The sequence below is a fragment of the Ranitomeya imitator genome, chromosome 8, assembly GCF_032444005.1.
Source record: "Ranitomeya imitator isolate aRanImi1 chromosome 8, aRanImi1.pri, whole genome shotgun sequence".
NCBI classification, from domain to species: domain Eukaryota; kingdom Metazoa; phylum Chordata; class Amphibia; order Anura; family Dendrobatidae; genus Ranitomeya; species Ranitomeya imitator.
The window spans coordinates 42,697,260-42,710,572 of record NC_091289.1 but is presented as its reverse complement, the minus strand read 5'-3'; positions in this window follow the sequence as shown (position 1 = coordinate 42,710,572).

Below are 13,313 nucleotides of genomic sequence, written 5' to 3'. Positions count from 1 at the left end.
AGATGGCGGCGGTGAATCATTCGGCTGATCCTGGTGGCAGCGTGTTCGCGACGGTGTTCTGCTGGTGATACCGCACAAGAGGCTGCGTTTGGCGTATACAGTGTGTGTGTTTGTGTGGTGCGTACGGCATATACAGTGTGTGTGTGGTGCGTACGGCATATGCAGTGTGTGTGTGGTGCATAGGGCGTATAGTGTGTGTGTGTGGTGCGATGGTGTTCCACTGGTGGTACCACGCAAGAGGCTGGTAGCACCAGCAGTCTCCATATTGACACACCCATCACTTGGGTGTCCCAATATGGAGGTCGATGAACTTCAGCCTCTTGGAATTCTGGGATCCAGACACATTCAGATGGAACAGGAGGTGAAGACATTTGTTGTGAATTCTTCTCTTGGGCTCCCTCCGGTGGTTATGAGTGGTAGTGCTGCTGTCTTTGGATCGCAGCATTCATCAGGTGGGTCCACTTATTGCAATTTGGTCTGGGCTATTTAGTCTGGCTTGATTCTTTAGTCAGTGCCAGTTGTCCATTGTTTTTGGAGGATTCACATCTCTGACTGGTCTCTCCTGTTTTGCAGTCCATGTCTACAAAGATAAGTTCTGGCTTTGTTTTTGCAGTTCACATGCTGTGGGCTTAATAGTTCAGTGCATTTTTTTGTTTTGTCTTGTCCAGCTTTGTCTGTGTAAGGATTCCTTCAGCCTTGATGGAATCTCTGGAGATGCAGATATACCCTCCATGTCTTTAGTCAGATGTGGAGTTTTTGTATTTTCTGTGGTGGATATTTTCTAGTGTTTTAATACTGAACGCACAGTACTCTGTCCTATTCTTTCTATTTAGCTAGAATGGCCTCCTTAGCTAAATTCTGATTTCAGTCTGCGTATGTCATTTCCCTCTCCTCTCACAGTCAATATTTGTGGGGGGCTGTCTTTCCTTTGGGGATTTTCTCTGAGGCAAGATAGAAACAGAAAACTATCTTTAGGGGTATTTAGTCCTCAGGCTGTGTCGAGGTGTCTAGGGAGCGTTAGGTACATCCCAAGGCTACATCTAGTTGTGTTGTTAAGTTCAGGGTCTGCGTTCAGTACAGGTACCACCTTCTCCAGAGTACGTCTCATGCTGCTCCTAGGCCACCAAATCATAACAGTACAACTGGCCCACAATGAGTTAAACGCATCTCAGAAGAAGGGAAGAAAAGTGCTGAGCCATTTTTTTTTTCTGTAGTCTGTTGTGTCTTTTCTTTCCTCTTTTCCTCTGGGTGGCTCAGGAGTTTGGCACTGGCATGGATGTTCAGGGATTGGCTTCTCGTGTAGACCAGCTTGCTGCTAGAGTACAGGGTATTTCCGATTATATCGTTCAGACTCCTTTTTAAGAGCATAGAATTCCAACTCCTGATTTGTTTTTTGGGGACAGGTCCAAATTTTTGAGCTTTAAAAATAACTGTAAACTGTTTTTTTGCTCTGAAACCCTGTTCCTCTGGTGATCCCATTCAGCAGATTAAAATTGTTATTTCCCTGCTGCGTGGTGATCCACAGGATTGGGCGTTTTCCCTGGAGTCTGGAAATCCGGCTTCGCTTGATTTAGACACCTTTTTTCAGGCGCTGGGGTTATTGTATGATGAACCTAATTCAGTGGATCATGCAGAGAAGACCTTGTTGGCCCTGTGTCAGGGTCAAGAAGCGGCAGAATCATATTGCCAGAAATTTAGAAAATGGTCTGTGCTGACTAAATGGAATGAGGATGCCTTGGCGGCAATTTTCAGAAAGGGTCTTTCTGAATCCGTTAAAGATGTTATGGTGGGGTTCCCCACGCCTGCTGGTCTGAGTGATTCTATGTCTCTGGCCATTCAGATTGATCGGCGCTTGCGCGAGCGCAGAGTTGTGCATACTGTGGCGTTGTCCTCCGAGCGGAGTCCTGAGCCTATGCAGTGTGATAGGATTGTTTCTAGAGCTGAACGACAAGGATTCAGGCATCAGAACAGGTTGTGTTTTTACTGCGGCGATTCTGCTCATGTTATTTCTGATTTCCCTAAGCGTACAAAGAGAATCGCTGATTCTGTTACCATCAGTACTGTACAACCTAAATTTTTGTTATCTGTGACCTTGATCTGCTCATTATCGTCATTTTCTGTCATGGCATTTGTGGATTCAGGCGCCGCTTTGAATTTAATGGACTTAGAATTTGCCAGACGTTGTGGTTTTCCCTTGCAGCCTTTGCAGAACCCTATTCCTTTAAGGGGCATTGATGCTACACCGTTGGCAAAAAATAAACCTCAGTTTTGGACACAGCTGACCATGTGCATGGCGCCAGCTCATCAGGAAGATTGTTGTTTTCTGGTGTTGCATAATTTGCATGATGATATTGTGCTGGGTTTTCCATGGTTACAGGTACATAATCCGGTGTTGGATTGGAAGTCCATGTCTGTGACTAGTTGGGGTTGTCAGGGGGTTCATAATGATGTTCCTTTGATGTCAATCTCCTCTTCTTCCTCTTCTGAAATTCCTGAGTTTTTGTCAGATTTCCAGGATGTATTCAAGTAGCCCAAGTGTTGTGATATGCAATTCAGTAACACAATGTACATAGCGATCAGAGCACATACAGTGATCTGACAATAACCCAAAATAATAGAACGAGCTCTGATACGTGGGAACTCTGCAGACCGCAATTCCTGATCCTCTCCAAACACAACTAGAGGCAGCTGTGGATTGCGCCTAACGCTCCCTATGCAACTCGGCACAGCCTGAGAAACTAACTAGCCTGAAGATAGAAAAATAAGCCTACCTAGCCTCAGAGAAATACCCCAAAGGAAAAGGCAGCCCGCCACATATAATGACTGTGAGTAAGATGAAAAGACAAACGTAGAGATGAAATAGATTCAGCAAAGTGAGGCCCGATATTCTAGACAGAACGAGGATAGGAAAGATAACTTTGCGGTCTACACAAAACCCTAAAGAAAACCACGCAAAGGGGGCAAAAAGACCCTCCGTACCGAACTAACGGCACAGAGGTACACCCCTTGCGTCCCAGAGCTTCCAGCAAAACAACTAGACAAGCTGGACAGAAAAAAATAGCAACAAATAGCAAAGAAGCACTTAGCTATGCAGAGCAGCAGGCCACAGGAATGATCCAGAGATACACAAGTCCAACACTGGAACATTGACAGGAAGCATGGATCAAAGCATTAGGTGGAGTTAAGTAGAGAAGCAGCTAACGAGCTCACCAGATCACCTGAGGGAGGAAACTCAGAAGCTGCAGTACCACTTTCCTCCACAAACGGAAGCTCCCAGAGAGAATCAGCCAAAGTACCACTTGTGACCACAGGAGTGAACTCTGCCACAGAATTCACAACACCTATCACATTGCATAGAGTCAGGACCTTGCTCAGAGAACACTGCCATATGGTGCACCACCTTGCGCTCACGCAAGCGCCGATCAATCTTAATGGCTAGAGACATAGATTCGCTCAAACCGGTAGGCGTAGGAAAGCCCACCATAACATCTTTAAGGGTTTCAGAAAGACCTTTTCTGAAAATAGCAGCCAGAGCCTCTTCATTCCACTTAGTGAGCACAGACCATTTTCTAAATTTCTGGCAGTATAACTCTGCCGCTTCTTGACCCTGACACAGGGCCAACAGTGTTTTCTCAGCATGCTCCACTGAGTTAGGTTCGTCATACAACAATCCGAGCGCTTGAAAAAATGCATCCACACTCAAGAATGCCGGATCCCCTGTTTCAAGAGCAAAAGCCCAGTCTTGAGGATCACCACGCAGTAAGGATATGATGATTTTTACTTGCTGAATGGGATTACCAGAAGAACGGGGTTTCAAAGCAAAAAACAAGCAAAAGCAAAGCAAGAAACAAACAGTTTCTCCGCTGGGCAACGATCAGGTTTATTAGCCTGAAATTTTTGCAGCACCCGCCGCAAATCAGGGGAGATGGCAGACACAATTACTCCTTCCTTGAGGATACCCGCCGGCTCAGATAAACCCGGAGAGTCGGGCACAAAACTCCTAGACAGAGCATCCGCCTTCACATTTTTAGAGCCCGGAAGGTACGAAATCACAAAGTCAAAACGGGCAAAAAACAACGACCAACGAGCTTGTCTAGGATTCAAGCGCTTGGCAGACTCGAGATAAGTCAAGTTCTTATGATCAGTCAATACCACCACGCGATGCTTAGCTCCTTCAAGCCAATGACGCCACTCCTCGAATGCCCACTTCATGGCCAGCAACTCTCGGTTGCCCACATCATAATTTCGCTCAGCAGGCGAAAACTTCCTGGAAAAGAAAGCGCATGGTTTCATCACTGAGCAACCAGGACTTCTCTGTGACAAAACAGCCCCTGCTCCAATCTCAGAAGCATCAACCTCGACCTGGAACGGAAGAGAAACATCTGGTTGACACAACACAGGGGCAGAAGAAAAACGATGCTTCAACTCCTGAAAAGCCTCCACAGCAGCAGAAGACCAATTGACCAAATCAGCACCCTTCTTGGTCAAATCGGTCAATGGTTTGGCAACACTAGAAAAATTGCAGATGAAGCGACGATAAAAATTAGCAAAGCCCAGGAACTTTTGCAGACTTTTCAGAGATGTCGGCTGAGTCCAATCATGGATGGCTTGGACCTTAACCGGATCCATCTCGATAGTAGAAGGGGAAAAGATGAACCCCAAAAATGAAACCTTCTGCACACCAAAGAGACACTTTGATCCCTTCACAAACAAAGAATTAGCACGCAGGACCTTAAAAACCGTTCTGACCTGCTTCACATGAGACTCCCAATCATCCGAGAAGATCAAAATGTCATCCAAGTACACAATCAGGAATTTATCCAGGTACTCACGGAAGATGTCATGCATAAAGGATTGAAACACTGATGGAGCATTGGCAAGTCCAAACGGCATCACTAGATACTCAAAATGACCCTCGGGTGTATTAAATGCAGTTTTCCATTCATCGTCTTGCCTGATTCTCACCAGATTATACGCACCACGAAGATCTATCTTAGTGAACCAACTAGCCCCCTTAATCCGAGCAAACAAATCAGATAACAATGGCAAGGGGTACTGAAATTTAACAGTGATCTTATTAAGAAGGCGATAATCTATACACGGTCTCAGCGAACCATACTTCTTGGCTACAAAAAAGAACCCTGCTCCTAATGGCGACGATGACGGGCGAATATGCCCCTTCTCCAGGGATTCCTTCACATAACTGCGCATAGCGGTGTGCTCAGGCACGGATAAATTAAACAGTCGACCTTTTGGGAATTTACTACCAGGAATCAAATTGATAGCACAATCACAATCCCTATGCGGAGGTAGGGCATCGGACTTGGGCTCATCAAATACATCCCGGTAATCAGACAAGAACTCTGGAACCTCAGAAGGGGTGGATGACGAAATTGACAGAAATGGAACATCACCATGTACCCCCTGACAACTCCAGCTGGACACCAACATGGAATTCCAATCCAATACTGGATTATGGGCTTGTAGCCATGGCAACCCCAACACGACCACATCATGCAGATTATGCAACACCAGAAAGCGAATAACCTCCTGATGTGCAGGAGCCATGCACATGGTCAGCTGGGTCCAGTATTGAGGCTTATTCTTGGCCAAAGGTGTAGCATCAATTCCTCTCAATGGAATAGGACACTGCAAGGGCTCCAAGAAAAACCCACAACGTTTAGCATAATCCAAGTCCATCAAATTCAGGGCAGCGCCTGAATCCACAAACGCCATGACAGAATACAACGACAAGGAGCATATCAAGGTAACGGACAGAAGAAATTTTGACTGTACAGTACCAATGGCGGCAGACCTAGCGAACCGCTTAGTGCGCTTAGGACAATCAGAGATAGCATGAGTGGAATCACCACAGTAGAAACACAGCCCATTCAGACGTCTGTGTTCTTGCCGTTCAACTCTGGTCATAGTCCTATCGCACTGCATAGGCTCAGGTTTAATCTCAGGTAATACCGCCAAATGGTGCACAGATTTAAGCTCACGCAAGCGTCGACCGATCTGAATGGCCAAAGACATAGACTCATTCAAACCAGCGGGCATAGGAAATCCCACCATGACATCCTTAATGGCTTCAGAGAGACCCTTTCTGAAAATGGCTGCAAGCGCAGATTCATTCCATTGAGTGAGCACGGACCATTTTCTAAATTTCTGGCAATATAGCTCTATCTCATCTTGAGACTGACAAAGAGCCAGCAAATTCTTTTCTGCCTGATCTACTGAATTAGGCTCATCGTACAGCAATCCAAGCGCCAGGAAAAACGCATCGATATTACTTAATGCAGGATCTCCTGACGCAAGAGAAAATGCCCAGTCCTGAGGGTCGCCACGCAAAAAAGAAATGACGATCCTAACCTGTTGCGCTGGGTCACCAGAAGAGCGAGGTTTCAAAGCCAGAAACAGTTTACAATTATTCTTGAAACTCAGAAATTTAGTTCTATCTCCAAAAAACAAATCTGGAATAGGAATTCTCGGTTCTAACAAAGAATTCTGAACCACAAAATTTTGAATATCTTGAACTCTTGCCGTGAGCTGATCTACACATGAAGACAGACCTTTAATGTCCATTGTAACACCTGTGTCCTGAAGCACCCAAATGTCTAGGGGAAAAAAAAGACAAATCACAGTGCAAAGGAAAAAAAATGGTCTCAGAACTTTTTTTTCCCTCTATTGAGAATCATTAGTACTTTTGGCTTCCTGTACTGTTGTGATATGCAATTCAGTAACACAATGTACATAGCGATCAGAGCACATACAGTGATCTGACAATAACCCAAAATAATAGAACGAGCTCTGAGACGTGGGAACTCTGCAGACCGCAATTCCTAATCCTCTCCAAACACAACTAGAGGCAGCTGTGGATTGCGCCTAACGCTCCCTATGCAACTCGGCACAGCCTGAGAAACTAACTAGCCTGAAGATAGAAAAATAAGCCTACCTTGCCTCAGAGAAATACCCCAAAGGAAAAGGCAGCCCCCCACATATAATGACTGTGAGTAAGATGAAAAGACAAACGTAGAGATGAAATAGATTCAGCAAAGTGAGGCCCGATATTCTAGACAGAACGAGGATAGGAAAGATAACTTTGCGGTCTACACAAAACCCTAAAGAAAACCACGCAAAGGGGGCAAAAAGACCCTCCGTACCGAACTAACGGCACGGAGGTACACCCCTTGCGTCCCAGAGCTTCCAGCAAAACAAATAGACAAGCTGGACAGAAAAAATAGCAACAAATAGCAAAAAAGCACTTAGCTATGCAGAGCAGCAGGCCACAGGAATGATCCAGAGATACACAAGTCCAACACTGGAACATTGACAGGAAGCATGGATCAAAGCATTAGGTGGAGTTAAGTAGAGAAGCAGCTAACGAGCTCACCAGATCACCTGAGGGAGGAAACTCAGAAGCTGCAGTACCACTTTCCTCCACAAACGGAAGCTCCCAGAGAGAATCAGCCGAAGTACCACTTGTGACCACAGGAGTGAACTCTGCCACAGAATTCACAACACCCAAGTCGAGTTCCCTTCCACCGCATAGGGACTGTGATTGTGCTATTGACTTGATTCCAGGTTGTAAGTTCCCTAAGGCCCGACTTTTCAACCTGTCTGTGCCAGAACATGCCGCCATGCGGAGCTATATTAAGGAGTCTTTGGAGAAAGGGCATATTCGACCATCTTCTTCACCATTGGGAGCAGGTTTTTTTTTTTGTTGCCAAGAAGGATGGCTCCTTGAGACCCTGTATTGATTATCGCCTCTTGAATAAGATCACGGTCAAATTTCAATACCCTTTGCCTTTGCTTTCTGATTTGTTTGCTAGGATTAAGGGGGCAAGTTGGTTCACTAAGATTGACCTTCGAGGGGCATATAATCTTATTCGTATTAAGCAGGGTGAAGAATGGAAAACTGCATTTAATACGCCCGAAGGCCATTTTGAATATCTTGTGATGCCATTCGGGCTCTCTAATGCTCCATCTGTGTTCCAGTCCTTCATGCATGATATCTTTCGGAGTTATCTTGATATATTCATGATTGTATATTTGGATGATATTTTGATTTTTTCCGATGATTGGGAGTCTCATGTGAAACAGGTCAGGATGGTATTTCAGAACCTTAGTGATAACGCTTTATTTGTAAAGGGGTCTAAGTGCCTCTTTGGAGTGTAGAAGTTTTCTTTTTTGGGCTTCATTTTTTCTCCCTCATCTATAGAAATGGATCCGGTTACGGTTCAGGCTATTCATGATTGGATTCAGCCCACATCCGTGAAGAGCCTTCAGAAATTTTTGGGCTTTGCTAATTTTTATCGCCGTTTCATTGCCAACTTCTCCAGTGTGGTTAAACCCCTGACCGATTTGACGAAGAAGGGCGCTGATGTGGCGAATTGGTCCTCTGCGGCTGTTTCTGCCTTCCAGGAGCTTAAACGCCGATTTACTTCTGCCGCTGTGTTGCGTCAGCCGGATTTTTCTCTTCCATTTCAGGTTGAAGTTGACGCGTCTGAGATTGGGGCAGGGGCCGTTTTGTCTCAGAGGAATTCTGATGGTTCCTTAATGAAACCATGTGCCTTCTTTTCTCGAAAGTTTTCGCCTGCGGAACGCAATTATGATGTCGGCAATCGGGAGTTGTTGGCTATGAAGTGGGCATTTGAGGAGTGGCGTCATTGGCTTGAGGGGGCCAAGCACCGTATTGTGGTCTTGACCGATCATAAGAATCTGATTTACCTCGAGTCTGCCAAACGGCTGAATCCTAGACAGGCTCGATGGTCCCTGTTTTTCTCCCGTTTTGATTTTGTGGTCTCGTATCTTCCAGGCTCTAAGAATGTTAAGGCTGATGCACTCTCTAGGAGTTTTTTGCCTGACTCTCCTGGGGTCCGTGAGCCGGTCGGCATTTTGAAGGAAGGGGTGATTCTTTCTGCCATCTCCCCTGATTTACGACGGGTTCTTCAGGAATTTCAGGCTGATAAACCTGACCGCTGTCCAGTGGGGAAACTGTTTGTTCCTGATAGATGGACTAGTAAAGTGATTTCTGAGGTTCATTGTTCTGTGTTGGCTGGCCATCCTGGGATTTTTGGTACCAGAGATTTGGTTGGTAGGTCCTTTTGGTGGCCTTCTTTGTTGCGGGATATGCGTTCTTTTGTGCAGTCCTGTGGGACTTGTGCGCGGGCCAAGCCTTGCTGTTCCCGCACTAGTGGGTTGCTTCTGCCTTTGCCGGTCCCTGAGAGGCCTTGGACGCATATTTCTATGGATTTTATTTCAGATCTTCCGGTTTCCCAGAGGATGTCAGTTATCTGGGTGGTTTGTGACCGGTTTTCTAAGATGGTTCATTTGGTACCTTTGCCTAAATTGCCTTCCTCTTCTGATTTGGTTCCGTTATTTTTTCAGCATGTGGTTCGTTTGCATGGCATTCCGGAGAATAATGTGTCCGATAGAGGTTCCCAGTTTGTTTCTAGGTTTTGGTGGGCCTTTTGTGCTAGGCTGGGCATTGATTTGTCTTTTTCTTCCGCATTTCATCCTCAGACAAATGGTCAAACCGAGCGAACTAATCACACTTTGGAAACTTATTTGAGATGCTTTGTGTCTGCTGATCAGGATGATTGGGTGGCTTTCTTGCCATTGGCCGAGTTTGCCCTTAATAATCGGGCTAGTTCTGCTACCTTGGTTTCGCCTTTTTTTGTAATTCTGGTTTTCATCCTCGTTTTTCTTCAGGGCAGGTTGAGCCTTCTGACTGTCCTGGTGTGGATTCTGTGGTGGACAGGTTGCAGCAGATTTGGGCTCATGTGGTGGACAATTTGGTGTTGTCTCAGGAGGAGGCTCAGCGTTTTGCTAACCGTCGTCGGTGTGTTGGTTCCCGGCTTCGGGTTGGGGATTTGGTCTGGTTGTCTTCCCGTCATGTTCCTATGAAGGTTTCGTCCCCTAAGTTTAAGCCTCGGTTTATTGGTCCTTATAGGATTTCTGAGATTATCAATCCAGTGTCTTTTTGTTTGGCCCTTCCAGCCTCTTTTTCCATCCATAATGTTTTCCATAGATCTTTGTTGCGGAAATATGTGGAGTCTGTTGTTCCCTCTGTTGATCCTCCGGCCCCGGTGTTGATTGATGGGGAGTTGGAGTATGTGGTTGAGAAGATTTTGGATTCTCGTTTTTCGAGGCGGAAGCTTCAGTATCTTGTCAAATGGAAGGGTTATGGCCAGGAGGATAATTCTTGGGTTGTTGCCTCCGATGTTCATGCTGACGATTTGGTTCGTGCCTTTCATTTGGCTCGTCCTGATCGGCCTGGGGGCTCTGGTGAGGGTTCGGTGACCCCTCCTCAAGGAAGGGGGGTACTGTTGTGAATTCTGCTCTTGGGCTCCCTCCGGTGGTTATGAGTGGTAGTGCTGCTGTCTTTGGATCGCAGCATTCATCAGGTGGGTCCACTTATTGCTATTTGGTCTGGGCTATTTAGTCTGGCTTGATTCTTTAGTCAGTGCCAGTTGTCCATTGTTTTTGGAGGATTCACATCTCTGACTGGTCTCTCCTGTTTTGCAGTCCATGTCTACAAAGATAAGTTCTGGCTTTGTTTTTGCAGTTTACATGCTGTGGGCTTAATAGTTCAGTGCATTTTCTTGCTTTGTCTTGTCCAGCTTTGTCTGTGTAAGGATTCCTTCAGCCTTGCTGGAATCTCTGGAGATGCAGATATACTCTCCATGTCTTTAGTCAGATGTTTTTTATTTTTGTTGATGTTTTTGTATTTTCTGTGGTGGATATTTTCTAGTGTTTTAATACTGAAAGCATAGTACTCTGTCCTATTCTTTCTATTTAGCTAGAATGGCCTCCTTTGATAAATTCTGATTTCAGTCTGCGTATGTCATTTCCCTCTCCTCTCACAGTCAATATTTGTGGGGGGCTGTCTTTCCTCTGGGGATTTTCTCTGAGGCAAGATAGAAACAGAAAACTATCTTTAGGGGTATTTAGTCCTCAGGCTGTGTCGAGGTGTCTAGGGAGCGTTAGGTACATACCACGGCTACATCTAGTTGTGTTGTTAAGTTCAGGGTCTGCGTTCAGTACAGGTACCACCTTCTCCAGAGTACGTCTCATGCTGCTCCTAGGCCACCAGATCATAACAGACATTACAAGGTAAGTATATATTAAGATTGTGGTGTGCATTCCCTGCAGTGGTGCTTTCTCTTTGCTTTAGTTCATTTCCTTGCCATTGTCTTTGCACCCATCTATTGTATAGACTTACTGTCATTTGTAGTGCGTCTAGGTTCCCCAGTTGTGGTCTGGAGAGTTGGACACATTCTGGTTACAAGTGGTTATTTCCAAATGTGTTGCATGCTTTGTTTAGTTAACCCTTTCCTGTTTCCTTAGTTATCTTTACGTTGCTTTGTTGCCTCACGGGCTTTACACTTTATCTCCTTGGTATGTTTCCCTGAGAGGGTGCTGGGTGAATTTGCTTCTGTTTTGCCCTGTCAGTCTTGTGTGTATTTTCCCCACACACTCGACTAAGAAGTGCTGCTTAGGAGTGTTGTAAGGTACGAGACCCAGGTATCCCCACCTTCAGGGGTAATCCTGGGGACAGGGATAGCTAGGGATCTCCTAGCCTTAGGGTCAGTATAGGCGCACATTTTCTATCCCGCAGTCACACAGTGACAATAACATTGAATTTTACTAATATTGGCAAAGCAATAGAATAGTTTACAGTAAACAACAAAGAGTGATTGAGTAGGGTCCATGTAATAAACTATGACATATATATGCCCTAATAGGACATATGTCATGGCTTATCATTGTGTGACAAACTTATTAATTTTGCTATGATTATTTCTTTGACTATTAGATTGTTGTACCCACTATACTGTACTGTATAGAGTTTGGTCCTATATAGGATTATCTTTTGAGTTGTACTACCGCTATTAGCAAGAAGTTACACACGACAAATTATCGCATATTTTTGATGACTTTTCTAACCATCCAAATAGAAATGGCAGAAAAACGTAATTTTTTTTCGATCTAATGAACTGAGCAGAAATGCCAAATACATTTGGAGCCTTAACTTCAAGGGTCTGTAACACTGCGTATAGGGGGTTTAAATGATTTATTATACAGTTGATTCCCCCTGTTCTTTTCTGATATAGAAATGACAGATGGACATTGAACAGTTCCACAAAGGACTGAATGCTGTGCCACCCATTGTCCTGGCTGTGTCATACAGTGAGCAGCAGAGGCATTGGAAGGAAATGAAGTGGAAGAAGCAGGTGCTGCTATAAAATTCTGCAGCTGGGACAATGATGTTGAGTTATTTTTCCACTTTATACTGGGACAGATGTCCAGCTGAGTAATTTCTAGTTAGATAATGTGCAGATCAATAAATATAAGTATTTTTCAATGGTACTATTATTACCCGGAATAAAATGTAGCCACAGAAGTGGAACAGTAATGTATTATTAGTTCAACAAGTCTAAAGCTAATACATACCATGGGACCCTTGGGGAAATGGGACATTTACCAGGTTGACAACATCCCCTTACTATTATGATGCAGTTGTGTTAATTAGCATCAGAAAGTCTATTTTAATGTTTCATATGGAGACACCCCATTTTTGTGTATGCCCCTGACTAGTCACCAGAACAAAATAAATGAGTCAATTTTGGGTTAGAGTCAAATATATTTTTCTAGGATATTTTTTCCAATATGGCTACTGTTATAATCCAAAGACAGATGTCCTCTTTAAGGTATATTCACACAATGCATTTTGCAATTGGTTTTTGGCTGTGATTTTTAAAAAATGCGTTACAACAGAGGCGTACTTACTATATTTTGGGGAAATCTCGGCAAAAAAACTGAATGGATCATATGAACATACCCTACAGCTATTGTTTGCTATGCATTTTTTACCTGGGTTTGCACACACAAAAATCTGACCAATAAGACCGATTATTACCCACTTACACCAAAAGGTATTCTCGTCTCCTTCATGTTTTGTGATCCTTCTCAAATGTCAGATCAGTTTCCTACAAATTTTAAACAGGTCAAATGGCTATTAGCACACACCAATTTTGGTCTGACAGCTCAGAAATTGGTCAGATTTCTGTACCTGAAAATGCACTCTTAAAGGTCATTTAGACAACCCGACAATGGCCGTTAAACAATAGACAATTGGCTTACATACAGTCATGGCCAAAAGTATTGACACCCCTGCAATTCTGTCAGATAATACTCAGTTTCTTCCTGATAATGATTGCAATCACAAATTCTTTGGTATTATTATCTTCATTTAATTTTTCTTAAATGAAAAAACACAAAAGAGAATGAAGCAAGAAGCAAAACAT